This window comes from Pteropus alecto, unplaced genomic scaffold (assembly GCF_000325575.1).
Source record: "Pteropus alecto unplaced genomic scaffold, ASM32557v1 scaffold19, whole genome shotgun sequence".
NCBI classification, from domain to species: Eukaryota; Metazoa; Chordata; class Mammalia; order Chiroptera; family Pteropodidae; genus Pteropus; species Pteropus alecto.
The window spans coordinates 431,686-445,491 of NW_006442490.1; the positions used below are offsets into that span (position 1 = coordinate 431,686).

Sequence of the window (13,806 nt, forward strand, 5' to 3'; positions counted from 1 at the left end):
CTGAAAAAGTTCTGTTGCTTTGGGGTTGTAAAGCACGTTTGGGGACCCGGGTGAAGGCGAAACAGACCTTGAAAGTGTTTAGCACATGAGTTGGACGGGAAAATTCTTAGGAAACGGGCTGGGAAAAAATGCTAACATGGAGGGGCAGGGAGAGAAAACTGAGTAAGGGGCAGTGACTGTCAGTCTAGCCAAGGTCGAGTGCGACCGGTTTTGACAGACTGTAAATGGAATTTTCATGGCTCTTCTTTGCAAACAGTAAAATAAATATATCTTGAAAATAAATGCAGGATTAATTTTGCATTGTCTTTTCCCACTTAAAACTTTCACAGTTGTTTAGTTTGCCCTGTAGGAAACTTGACATTGGGAAAGTTTGGCACGAATGCATCCAAGGAAGGTACATCGTGCGTTTCAGATGTGAGAAAGAAGGCATCTGCAAAATTAAAACAAAAGGTTGTAAAATATGAACTGAGGAAGAGCCGTATTCTTTGGCTCTTAAATGATCTGGCCACAGTTCAGTTCAGAAGGAGGGGGTGGGGCTATGTGCAACTCGAAAATATCGATTCTTTGTCTATTGTATCAGAGACTGACCCTCTTCTAAAGTGACAAGACGCCTCTTTGTAATCTCTTTTCGTAAGTAAATTTCAGTCTAAGGGGAAATCCATAGAATAGGGCAGCGAGGTGGCTTTTTACGAATGTAAGTCGTTGTACTGTCACTGGGAGAGAAGAAAGGAGTTAAGAGAAGGGTACAGATGAATTCGATTCCAGCGAGCAGAGTTTGTAGAGCAATCTGGACGGGACCTTCGCCTTTGACACCATTGCTATTTCGAATGAACTTTTGTTTTTCTAAGTAGTCAACTAAGGAAATGTTAAATTTGGGATGACTTTAACATCTGATATCATGGTTCACATATTTGTGTGGAACTTAAATATTTAAATGGGAGAAGGTTGTGGGGTTTTAAAATATAACTGTACATTTGCTAAATATCTTTTTTTTTTCTTTTTAAGGGCAACCAAGGACGTTTTTCTCCATTAATCCCAAAAATCAATGTAAAAGTTGTAAATAACACAACCAAAACAAGATGGAATTTAGAGACGCTTAATTGTATATCAATTTAGGGAGTGGGTTTATCATTATTAATAACTTTGTTTACCATGACAAAACTAGTGTATTTGGTAACACTGGATTGCAGTCTGGTGTGATGAATTTTGTGCTTAGTCACATTAAATACTCTGCATATTTCATTAACTAATAAATAGGACACGGTATCATTGTACTGGTTTTGAAAAACACATAATTTTTAAATGAACCAAAACACTAAGCAGTCTTGGATGTGTCTATCACTTGTATTGCAATGTATTTTAACTTTCAAAACCATTAGAGTTTTGTGCTGGATTTGTTGTTTTAACTTTCAGGTTTGTGATTGAGGGTGACAGAGTAGTTTCTTCTGTGCTTAATTGACTATTTCGTTTAAACAGTAGGGTGGGGGTGGAGGATACATGTAACTTATTGCTAATGTGTGTCCATTTTAAAAAGGAAAAAGAGGAATCTAATGAGTTAACCATTAAGGAATATACACAGTGCTGGCCATTTCAAGACATGAAAGAGTTTCTGTGGAGCTGCTTGAGACAGGAAGGAGTGATTTGACATGAAATATTTAAACATTTGGGTTGACGTTTTGATAGTTGACATTGAAAAGTATAAATTATAAATAAGTTCGAGTGACCAGTTTTATATGGAAACAGCCAGGTATTTCATCTAAGCACAGTTATCTCTTATTCTTTGATACCTTTAAAAATAACTCAAAGCAGGGTGTGTGCTATACAAATGAAACACAAGTGGGTTAAAGAGAACATCTGATGTTCGGATGGGCAGATCTGTATTTCCCAGCTATGTATATGTTAGAATCAGCTGAAGCTGCCAGAGACATTTTGGTGATCTCCTTTAAGTCAATAAATGAAAAGTTTTGTGTGTTTTTTTTTAATGGAGACATTGAAATGAGACAGGATTTCTAATATGCAGAAAGAAGTTTCATTAAGACTTTGAAGGTGGCAAGAGTGATCCAGAAATGTTGCCAAACTGCCTCAATGTATTTGATCTTATTACTTTCAGAGGTAAGATTCTTTTCCACCCTAATTCCTACCTCCCCTCCCACCCATCTGTTTTTCATTTCTACACTTTTCCAAGATTTATCCTATGGGAAAAGAAATTGAGAGTCACACCCTTCGCTCCACCTGCCGACCCTGGAAACCAAACGGTGAAGTTCTAAAAAGTACGTCTATTTGGAACGAAATGTCTTCGTCATAGGTTTTGCTTTATTCTTCGCCAGTGGGCGGGGCGGAATGGAGCTACCTTTCAGTCACCTTGTCTTCTCCACCTGCAGGCACCCCAGTGCGATCCCCCTTCAATCACTCCGAGGGGATGCAGCAGCAATTCATGTTTTGAAGTGCTTTAAAAGGTTCAAAACGTGAGGCGCTGCTATACCCCCTCGCGAGGAATTTGGAAGGTGGGTTCTAATGGACGTGTGTTTCTCTGAGGCGATGGCTCCCAAGGCCCGCTTAGCAGCAGGTATGTGGGCAGGGGCTTTGGTTTTGATTCCTCTTCACTTAGCGCCTTTCCCTGCCTCACAAGGCGCCACCAAAGTCGGAGGAGAGTGACACTGCTCTGCAGGGGCTTGGGGCGTTAGGGGCACAGCGCGCGGGCAGTGCGCACCTAGGAGGGAAGTGGTGCCCGACTCAGCCGTGCCCTAGCAGCGGGAACACTACTGCAGTGGGCGATCGGTGCTCTGGAGTATTGTTTCTGCTGCCCGGGCAAGGCTGGGACTCCCGCACGGGCGCACCCACCAGGTAAGTCCTAGTGCAGCGCCCGCAGTGTCCGCCCTGGTCGCCGCTAGAGCCGAGTTAGCGCTTTGTTCTCCACCAAACGTTTGCCCGTCTTTGAATATGTAAATAGTGTAAATGGTAGATGCTTCGTTTTGGCACCCCTTTCCCTGCCCTAGGAAAATTTAAGCGATTGAAAAAAAAAATGCTTTCCTGATCACTTAGAATGCCATCCACACGACAAAAAGGAAGAAAGACTGCCTTCAGGCCCCAACGACTAAGTGGGGGCGGAGGGGGATTGTAAAAAGTAAGGAGGACTGGAAAGGGTGACCCACTGCAAGTAGTCCCCAGGCTGTTCTATGGCTCCTGGTAAATGGCCTAACGTCCTGTGCGTGGACAGGACTTTGGAGTCCAGGAATGATGAAAGTTTCTGGTCCCTACCCCTCCTGTCCCCCAAGTTGTGTTGGGGGAAGCTGCCATCGAGCTCCGGCAGCAGAGGATTCAGCGAGGTGCTGGGCCTTGCAGGCCGCTGACACCCAGGCAGCGTGGAAAGGCGCTGACCTGCAGGATCTAAGGCCTTCAGGGAGAACGGGGACCCTGAGGGTGGCTCCAGAATGAGGCTCTGCGTTTATAACTGCTTCTTGCCCTCTCCCCCAAATCCTAGTCCTGGAATTCTACTCAGGAGGCGCTGTCCCAAGGCCCCTTGGTCGCCCCGGGGACCTCACAGAAGGAATTGCCCTACTGACAAGGCTCTGGCTTGACATTTCCTGCGAAAATGGCAGCATCTCAGCTGTCGACTCGAGTCCTTCCTGCCTCCAAAACTCTGGGCACTGTTGCTAATCAGTGCTGCACAGCTGTCGACCTCTAAAGCCACCTCCGTCCCTCATTGGGGGTCCCAGTCGTCTAAGAGCTTGACAGCCGGCCTAGAAAAGAGAGGGCTCATTCCCTAGCTGAGGACTCCCTTTGCCTAGGAAAATCACTCAGATATTTATTTTTTTGACCTGGCGAATAGAGAGGTGGAGGACTGTTGGTGAAGACAAAGGGAGGTGTGGAACATTTCCATGCTTTATGTCCTCTTAAAAGAAATAAAACACAAAACCCCCTCTAGTCTGGATGGGCTGCCAGGACCTGATCCTCCCGAAGGCCAGGAGCAGCCCCCCGCCCCCAAAGGCTCGAGGCTGGGGGTGCAGGGGCCCCGAGCTGGGAGTCAGGCTCCGCAGTCTGAAACACCCGCTCTCCCAGACTCCCTTGAGCCGGGGGCAGGCGCCGGGCAGTTTGGGGCCCTTCCGGCCGCCAAGGACTCTCGAGCTCCTAGGGATGCCGCGACTCGGCGCGACCTTGACCAGGCCCAGCTCCCCGTGGCGGCCGCCTCCACCGCCACAGCCACGATCCCCAGGCTGGGAAGCTCTGGAGTGGGCTCCCGCCCTCGCCAGCCTGCCTAGGGCCCCGCAGGACCGCAATCCCCAGGCTTGGCAGGCAAACAGGTTCCCGCCCCCGCCTGTCTCTCTCCTTGGGGTTGGGCAGGCACCTCTAGGCTGCCCTCCTGCTTCTCACCAACTTCCCTTCTTCCTTTCTCCCAGCTCTGTACCGGTCCCCCTTGAGCCAGAAAGAGGTCAGGTGGCATGCAGCCCTCTGGGAGGACCAAGCCCGCGCCACCCGGCTCTCTCCAGTGGGTGCCTGCAGGACTCAGGTGAGAGACCCAGCGGGTTGGGGACCGCGAGGGGCAGAGGGCAAGGAGCAAGTAATCCTGACTAGGGGGCGTTGTCTTCCAGAAGCGCAGCGGCCCTTTGCCCAGGGCCCCCAAGAGGCGTCGAGATTGAGGGCGTCCACACAGCCCTCTGACTGCGTGGTGCCCTTTTCTGACTTAAAATAGTCATCTTGCACCATTATTCACGCGATCGAAGTTGCAGTGTGCCTAGATTTTCCTCCAAGGACAAAAATGTGAATAAAGCAATATTTCAGCCAAACATTTCTGTGTCAATTAAGAAGATGGCAATTCGTTCCAGACTATAAATTCTCTTTAACAACTCTCTAAGGTATTCTTTGAAACTGTTTTTCAACATTGCTAAATGTGCATCATAATGTGTGGGAGACTTTTGTAAAGTGAATCAGTTTACAGTCAGCTGATTAATTGATCCAATGTTACCGCATTCAAGGAGGCACCTTTCCATTGTCTTCTCATTTTTTCCCAGCACATGTTATTTGTTAGGGAGGAAGCTGTGTGCATACGACATTGTATCAAGTTTATTAGACAGGCGTGGACCTTAAACTAGGAAAAGCTTAGTCTAGGCCCAAAATTTAAAACTCAACATTTCTATAAGTTGTGAGACAAGAGATACAAATTGCTTTTATGTGCTAGATTTGAGCATAATTTAAAAAAAAATTAATCACAAGAATATTTTTTAAGGCAGCCAGCATCTCCAGTTAGCAGTACTGACTCCCCCTGCCCCCACCCCAACAAAGGAACACTATATCAACACCCGACCCAGGTCTGAACACAGAAGACTCCTGTTTCAAGAAAATATAATCATCTCTCAAAGTCTTTAATTTATATACATTTTTAACTCACTAGGTATTGAAAGCCACCCAAGTGTCCCACAACATGGGGTAAAATATAATCAATCACTCAGTGTAATATTATACATCCTTTTAAAATGTTATTGGAAAATGTTTTATGATCTGTAAGTCGAAATAACCTCCCATCATTTCTTTCTCCCTGTTGCTCCCCCATACCCACGCTTCTTTGTTCCAATTGGCACGTAAACTTATTTTTCCCACCAAATGAGTCAGTCACGATGGGATCATCAATTGATTTGAGCAGATGTGTGTCAATGTTACTTGGAAAACTAGATGCTAATAACCAGGGATGTACAAAAAGGCAGTGGTTGCAACTCTAAAAATTTATGTGTACATACAGACAAGGACTAAAGTGGAACCCAAAACAGGAAAACAGTTGGATATACTCCAGTGCTGGGAGATTGAATGATTGTATGCTGCTTTTGATTTCTGTTAATATGGGCAGCCACCCAATTAAAAGGACCTAATAAGGACTCTGCAGTGCATATTATTTTGTGGATTGTTTTAAAGCACCATACCTTTCAAGTCATCAAGGTGGATAGGGTAGCAGGGGGCTGGATTTGTTCCCCCACCCACACCCTCTTCTGGACTACAGAGCTCAGGGCAACACTTGGAGAAAGCCTGATCCTGCACGGATGGGAGTTAACGTCTAGGCAACTTTCTTGAGAGACTGCAAGATGAAAATAATAAGTTCCCAAAGTATTTTTTTGGAAGATCGATGAAAATTGATTGGTAGGACCTGAAGACTTGAGTCAGGGGCTATATCCAAGTTGGCATACATTTTTAGAGCTCTATTTTCCCATTGACCTGCAGTGTAACGTCTTTATAACCCTAACACTTTATATATGCATTTGTATTTAGAATGATTACATTACTCTTAACTGAAAAAAGAGCACGTATATACCAGTTATAGCAAATGTGCATCTCCCTGCCACTCTATACACTACTCATCTCCCTCGTTAGTTACTTATTGCTCAGTAAATGAATAAATATTTGCTAGTTCTCTCCTAGTATTTCACCTATCTGCCACCTTTGCCTCCATCCTCCAAAGGCTGAGACCCCTCTGGGGATAATAAATTGAGCCATTAGGGAGGAGCCCTGAGAAGACTTTCATTTCTGGTTGCTCAGGCTCTGGAACACTCCCCTTACACTAGTGAGCTCTATAATCTGAGCAACAGTGGGACTGTGGGAGGTGGCCCTGGGAACTGAGAACCAAGGTATTGAGAGTCTGATTGTTTTGTAGTGTGATCTCCCCAGGCAGCTCCCTCACCTGTTCCCCCATCCACACCCCCACCTGTTATCCCAAGACCAGACCTTTTTAAGGCTTGGCCACAAAAAATACAATATTCAAAATCACAATAATCTCGATATCTTGCTTTTGTATCATGCATTTACATGCTTTTCCAAATGTTTTCACATTTTCTACTTGTAACAACCTCGAGAGATAAATAGAATAAGGCCGCCAAAAAATATATATATATATATAGACAAGAAAACTGGGGCTTCTGGAGGCTAAGAATTTGTTCAAGGCTAGTTTGGGGCCTCTTCCTCTAGAACTCATGCTGGAGGAACTGACTGCACAGTAGTGACTAGAGCAGGAAATGGAGGTGAATTAGTTTGGTTAGAAATATTCAACATGAAACTGATTTGTTTTATGATGAACTTTTCCCAACACACTGGACACTTCCCGGGTGAAGCCCAAGATTGGCTCCAGGATGACTAAATAGTGACTGTAAATTACCCAGCTGTGTAGAAGTAGACATACTCGAGCCAAAAAAAAAAAAAAGCATAATTTAAGTTCATTTAAAATCTGTCCTATATTTGGTACTTTCTATAGTTTCAACCAAATAGAATGTCCAACCATAGGGGTTAACTTAATTTAGTCACTCACTCAATGGAACCTTTTTCAGCCATTACAAATAATAATTATTAAGACTATCTAGAAACCTGGAAATTTTAAAAATCAGGGACATAAAATCACATGGACACCATGATTTAAAAGTGGGTCTGTATAGGAGCAAAAACTGGAAAGAACATGCAACAGATATACTTTTACTTAATGTGGTGGGATTTGCGCTAAAGTTTTTTCTTTCTCTACTTTTCCATGTGTTTTTGCTATGCATGTTTCTTGTTATGTTGTCAAACATAATTCTCTAAAAAGTCTTTAGGGGTCATGGGTGACAGAAATTTTGGGTCAAGGATGCCTAGACCTCAGACATCTCGGGGATCATCATGTCACGAGAGACCATTGTGCACTTGTGACAGATTGATAACTGAAAGGTCTGGGAGCCACTTATCTCCATAGCAATACAATTGGTAAGTATTACAAGACAAATTGATGACAAGATCAGAAGAAAAGTGGGCCCTGAGCAAGGAAGAAAGTGGTTGCCATGGTGGGAAGAGGGGAACGAGCTGTATGTTAATAGTTTAATGGGAGTTAGGTGTCAGACTTTGTGTCCTTCACTATTATTTTAAGTTTCCTTTTAATGAATTTAATGAATAAGATTTTATATTCATGCTAGAATGTTAAAGAATTTATGCTCAAACAACTGGAAAAACATTAGCTATAAGTATTGGAGACACAGGGTCGGTCATCTTTAAAATGTTGAGTTCATTTAAGTAGTCAAGAAAAAAAATTAAATGAACAAAAAAATCACAAAAAAGGATATATAAAAATGTTCATTTCAGTATTTTTAAGGATGGAAATTAGGAACATCCTGACCAACAACAAAGAATTGGGTAAATAAAATGTGGTACCTCTAATACGTGACATGAGAATGTGCTCCTATGAAATATTTGGTGATAAAACAAATGTGCAAATTTTTTGCACTGTTTCGATCTATGCAATCTAAGTATATAGGGAGCATTCTGTATGCAGCTTTGTTTCAATATACAGATAAAAGGCTAGGAGGAAATATACTAAAACTTTAATAGTGGTTATTTCTGAATTGTGGAATATTAAGTGATCAAAGAAAGATGCTGAACTATTTTTGCGATGTGTTCCTAATATGTAATATAAATGTATTGGGAACATTTTGCATTCATAGTTTTGTATCAATAATATGGAAAGACAGCTAGAAGGAAATATACCAAGTCTATCCAAGAAAGATGCTAAACTATTTTTGCGATGTGTTCCTAATATGCTATATAAATATATTGGGAGCATTTTGCATGCATGGTTCAGTATCAATGTACAAATAAAAGGCTGGAGGGAGTAAACTAAAAATTTTATAACAGTTATTTGTGGGTTATGATATGATAACGTGATAAAAGTAAGGTACAAAATTATTTTTGCAATATGTTCCTGAATATGTAATATAAGTATATTGGGAACATTTTGCATCCATAGTTTTGTAACAATATTTAGAGAAAAGGCTAGGAGGAAATATACCAAAATTTAATACTGGTTATTTCTGGGTTCTGGTATTATAGATGATAATGTGTTTTTTTCTTTATACTTTTATGTATTTTCTGAGTAATACTTGTATAAACAACAAAATGTATTACTTTTATAGCCATAATAAAACATTTTATTTTTTAAAAGATTTTTTTTTTCTTTAAAGGCATGGGCCCCTGACCTGAGGATGGGAAGATGGGGAAACACTTCCTATTTGGGCAGCAGCGGGCCTAGAATACATTTTCAAACCCATCTGGGCAAACCCTACATAGCTTTGGTTGGCTCTGCAGTGCAAGTGTGTGTTATCATTTGCTCTTGCCAAAGGAAAGAGAAAGTATAATTTTAAAATGTAACCATGACAGAATAATAATAGTAATATTGCTAAACAGACTGCTTGCTCTCTCCTATCCAGAAAATTGAAACAGATTGCTTTTCCTCTATGACAAGGGTTCCCAACCCCCGGTCCATGGACCAGTACCGATCTGTGGCCTGCAGCAAGTGAGCGGTGGCGAGTGAGCGAAGCTTCATCTGTATTTGCAGCCGCTCCCCAGCGCTAGTATCACCGCCTCAGCTCCACCTCAGATCATCAGACATTAGATTCTCATGGGAGCACTGGTCCCTGGTGCCAAAAAGGTTGGGACTGCTGCTCTAGGAGCAATTCAGGACGGTGGGACTTTGATGCTTGCCCAGGGCCTCAAGACCTGTTGGCCATGCCTGAGTCAGGAAAACACCTTATAGAAAGTCTAATTCCACTTAGCTAACTTTCTGCAGATGCAGATAAAGCCCCTTGCATTTTCCTCCCAAGTCTGCTGAGCTCCATGACAACCCTGGTGTTGACGAACATGTGACATTTGAATTTAGGTTTTCTATGTCCTGTTAAGAGAGAGACAACCATTCAGAAACATATCAGGCCCATGGCCTGACAAGACACCTACCAAGGCTTTGAACGTTTCTCGATTGCACTGATTTGAACAGAGACACCACATTAGAAGAGGACCTACAGTCCTTTCCATGCTTTTAGAATCACTCTGGGGAAACTTTTTCTCCCAAAGACTTATTTGCACTCTGTAGCAAGCCCATATTAATAGACATTACTTCAAAATATGTCCATCCTATTCCTGAAAGAAGCTGTATTTGTGAGGCCAAAATATATTTTGAGAACATTCTTTCAATTTCCTGATGCCAGGCCCTTCCTTGTTCTGCTTAAGAACCAAACGTGTCCTTTTGCGAAATGTGTGCTCCTCTTTAAGTCTTTCATAAACAGTTTTCTCTGCTGCATTCGATCAATCAGAACACATTTTCCGAGTGCCTAGCTCTGTGCTACTCACTTGTAGGGAGAGGATAGGACTGGAGAGAAGTGGGGGTTAAAGTGATACTGAGCCAGAGCAGCCTTGAACACAGGAATCCTTTTCTCTGGCTGCTACCGGGTACAGAGCTGGGATCAGCTGGGGCTTTGACCTTCTTCTGAGCCAGGTCGGACCACACAGAATCTGCTTTGCTCAGCTGAATTATCTGGTGTCCTCCTTTCCCCCAGGCTTCGCTCTGGTCTCTGCTATACACAAAGTTGGGAAAGGGGAAGAGTGTGGGAGGGTCCTCTTCCTAAATGAGAGAGAGAGAGAGAGAGAGAGAGAGAGAGAGAGAGAGACAGAGAGAGAGAGAGACAGAGAGACAGACAGACAGACAGACAGACAGACAGAGACAGACACAGAGACAGAGAGACACAGAGAGAAAAAGGGAGAGAGATCTTTAATATAAGCACTGACCTTAAACTCTTCTCATTTACCAGTGAAAAAAGCTCCAGCCCCCGCTGAACCAACAGTGTCCTAGAATTTGGCTAATACAGAGAGCACTCCTCCTAGTCCGAGAGAATGCCAAGAGGGGATGGGATGATGGGGGATGTGGGGGCAGGCGCAGGAGCCGGAAGCTGCCCTTTGCTAACCAATCAGGTCAGTGCAATCCCTCATTTTACAGAAGAGGAAACTGAGTTGCAGAGAGAGGAAATAACTTGCAGAGAGGTCATGCAGAGAATTGGTAACAACGTTAGAACTTGAACCTTGATCTTCAGTGCTCTTTCCAATGTAATGCACTGTGTCTAAAGGACAGAGGGAGTGACCCAGAAAGATGCTCTAAAGGATGTGAGACTTGATGAGCACCTTGAAGGTGGGTGGGGCGAGAAGAGGTAGAGAGGGAAGGAGAGGACAGATGTGGCATGACACCAGGGCAGTCAACAGATAGGTCTGAAGGAAATTGTTAAGGTTAAATCTGGCTTTTCAACGGGGGCTAAGCAGACCCTTCAGAGTATAAGACAGTGTTGTAAGAAGTGCAAAAAATCGCCACAATATTTATGTCACAACTTCCTAGAACACAGATTTGATTCAATAATGGGTCCTTGAAAGCACTATTTTTCTATCAAAACAAGCACAAATTCAAACCGATAAAACTGAGAACTCAAGATAATTTCAAGTTTGTCACAGGGCCCTGCGGACTGTCCCAGGACTCCCATTCCAGCCTCATTCTGAGGGAGTGTTTGTGCACTGTCTAGACATTTGGCTTTTTGTTTGTTTCTCCTGCCACTACCAGGGACCTTGACTTCTGATAACAGCTCTTTCCTTTGATGAACTGCTCCTCCTGGGCCCCAATCATAGTAAACTGCTTGAGCCTCCCACCAGGCACATGACCCAAGTCATTTTTCATGCCCCTTTTCACACTGATTATGGTACAGAAAGTTCATGTGACCCTAGACTAACCAATGAGAGTACTTCCCTAGGATTTTTTAAAAATTGTTAATGGAGACAGTCTCTCTTTCTTCTGCAGTTTCTAAGCCTGGAGCTATATGTGGCTTTGCCCTCACTCACTTACTCTACCATGTCCATCACCTGGAGGAAGGTCAGGTTGAGCAGGAAAGAATAGGTCTATGGCCATGCCACCCTGAACATGCCCGATCTCGTCTGATCTTGGAAGCTAAGCAGGGTCAGGCCTGGTTAGTACTTGGATGGGAGACCACCTAGGTATACCGGGTGCTGTAGGTGTTTAAAAAAATAAATAGATAAATAGATGATAGATAGATAGCACATGGGAGAGAGGGAAGAGGGAGGGAGAGGGTGTGAGAGAGAGATAGAGATAGATAGAGATAGATAGAGATAGATATAGAGATAGAGAAATGATGATGCTTCTGTCCCTGGTCTCATGTAGTTCTGAGGCCAGCTCCACTCTTGTCTTTCTTAGTTACTTGAGCATGTATTATCCTTTTTTGTTTAAGCTTGTTTCATTTATTCATTTAACAAGTACTTATTGAGTGCCTTCTGGTGCCAGGCACCATTTTAGGGTCTGGAAATAGAGCTGTAAACAAAAGACACAATGACCCTGATCTCACAGAGTTTACATTCTAGATTGATTTGTGTTTCTGTCACTTGCAACTGAAACAGTGCTGCCTGCCAGATTATGGAAGACTTTACATGCTAGGCTAAAGACCAGAGGGAGTTTATACTATAAACAAGGGGAAGTCTTTGAAAATTCTTGAGCAGAGGAGTCATATGCTCTTTCGCAGGAGTCTAGATTTGAGGCAGGCCAGGTTGAAAAAAGTGACTGTGGAAAAGCTAGAGTGGCTGAGACTTCAATTTGCTTTATTTTTGAAATACCTCATAAAAAGCATGTCATGCCCAAAACAAGATCCCTGGAATGAAACTCAACTTTGAAGAAAAATAAAGTACTTCCAGGAAGTACTCCAGGCCTAACTCTTCTGGCATTCCCACACCTTTCTTGATTGGCTGGTTCAGGCTTTCTCAGCCTGCTCCATTTCCCTGTCCTTTGCCCGTGTACTGCCCAGACGTCTACCTGCATGCGGAGAGCATATGTCACTGACCAGAACATGTTAGCTGAAGGGAAGGGCCATAGGAGCTCGTGCGTAGGCTCGTGCCTCTCCCTGCCCTAACCCACTGCACTTCTGAGACCCATTCTAAGTGCTTCTGTCTCTGGAGGACTTCCTCTATTGCCCCCCACCATGCTGAACCTCCTTTGAATTCCTGCCACACCTTTGTCCAGGCACTTGCTCAGAGCAGATGTGGACTTTTTCAGGTGTGCCTCCTGAAATTCAGTAGGAAGCTCCATGAGAGCAAGAAACAGACTACCTCTCACCATCTCCTGCATGGAGCCTACCCCCGTGCCTGACATAGCAGATGGGGTGCTCAACCTGGGTTGGTTAATAGGAAATGGCTTAGGAATAAAGACATCCAAAGTCTTTTTCCTGGGACAGTCCTGGTTTTGGCCTATTTTATTGTCATAATTATTCATAGCATCCTCTTTCACTCTCAAAAGTGTCCTATGATAAATTATATTATCACCTACTCATCTGGAGAGTACCAAATGTGCTGTTGTCACAGCCAAGTTGAAGGGCTCCTGATATAGGACAAAATATTTATAAAATCAAAACAGCACTATATTGCAATTCCATGCTCTGTCACTTGGAACCAAACATGCTCCTTCCAGAGCTCCAGAAAGTCTTGCTTGCTTGACTGCATCTGGCTCCCACACGCTCTCTAGCACATGAGACATTAAAAGCCACAGTCCAGCGTGTCACAAGATTCAGATTTTTGCCTCCATTTATTTCACACCATGGGTATGTAAAATAATACTGTTATACCCCACAAAGACTGGAAAGGCACACAGGCCCAGTTCAGGACCAGAAAGAATTCAGAGGCAATCATGAAGAAGCAGCAAGTCCAACAGATAAGACAAACTGCTGCTTGATGATTCTTTTAAGCCCTTAGCTTGTGAAAATCGGTCTCACAGGGGCAACCAGAAGGAAAAAGCACCCTCATCCTATAATCCTCCTATTCTCTTTACTGCTGTCTCCCTAGTCATGGCTTCATCCTGCCACTTCTCCTCACACTCAAATTTGGACATTCTGTTTGCCTAGGATACTCACATTTTTCAAAGTGGAGTACCTGTAAGACAGGTCTCTCTTTGATGGGTTGAAGATGCCTACAAATTCTTTGACATACCTCCCACTGGGCCCT

The 13,806-nt window shown here is 43.5% G+C and overlaps 1 long non-coding RNA gene and 1 pseudogene across 5 annotated transcripts in view; both read left to right on the forward strand.

Moving 5' to 3' along the window:
* The window catches only part of LOC102884777, a 6,355-nt gene extending 476 nt beyond the window's left edge, over positions 1-5,879 (forward strand). The window contains exons 1-3 of one of the 5 annotated variants that reach the window (XR_003043068.1): positions 7-4,301; positions 4,398-4,507; positions 4,590-5,879. This is a non-coding gene — a long non-coding RNA (uncharacterized LOC102884777). Of the gene's footprint in view, positions 1-6; positions 4,508-4,589 lie in introns of those variants that run through there. The other 4 variants (XR_003043069.1, XR_003043067.1, XR_003043070.1 and 1 more) reach the window with 4 other exon arrangements.
* A 5,822-nt stretch (positions 5,880-11,701) lies between these two features.
* On the forward strand, positions 11,702-11,820 carry LOC112470907 (annotated as a pseudogene).
* The last annotated feature ends 1,986 nt before the right edge of the window (positions 11,821-13,806 follow it).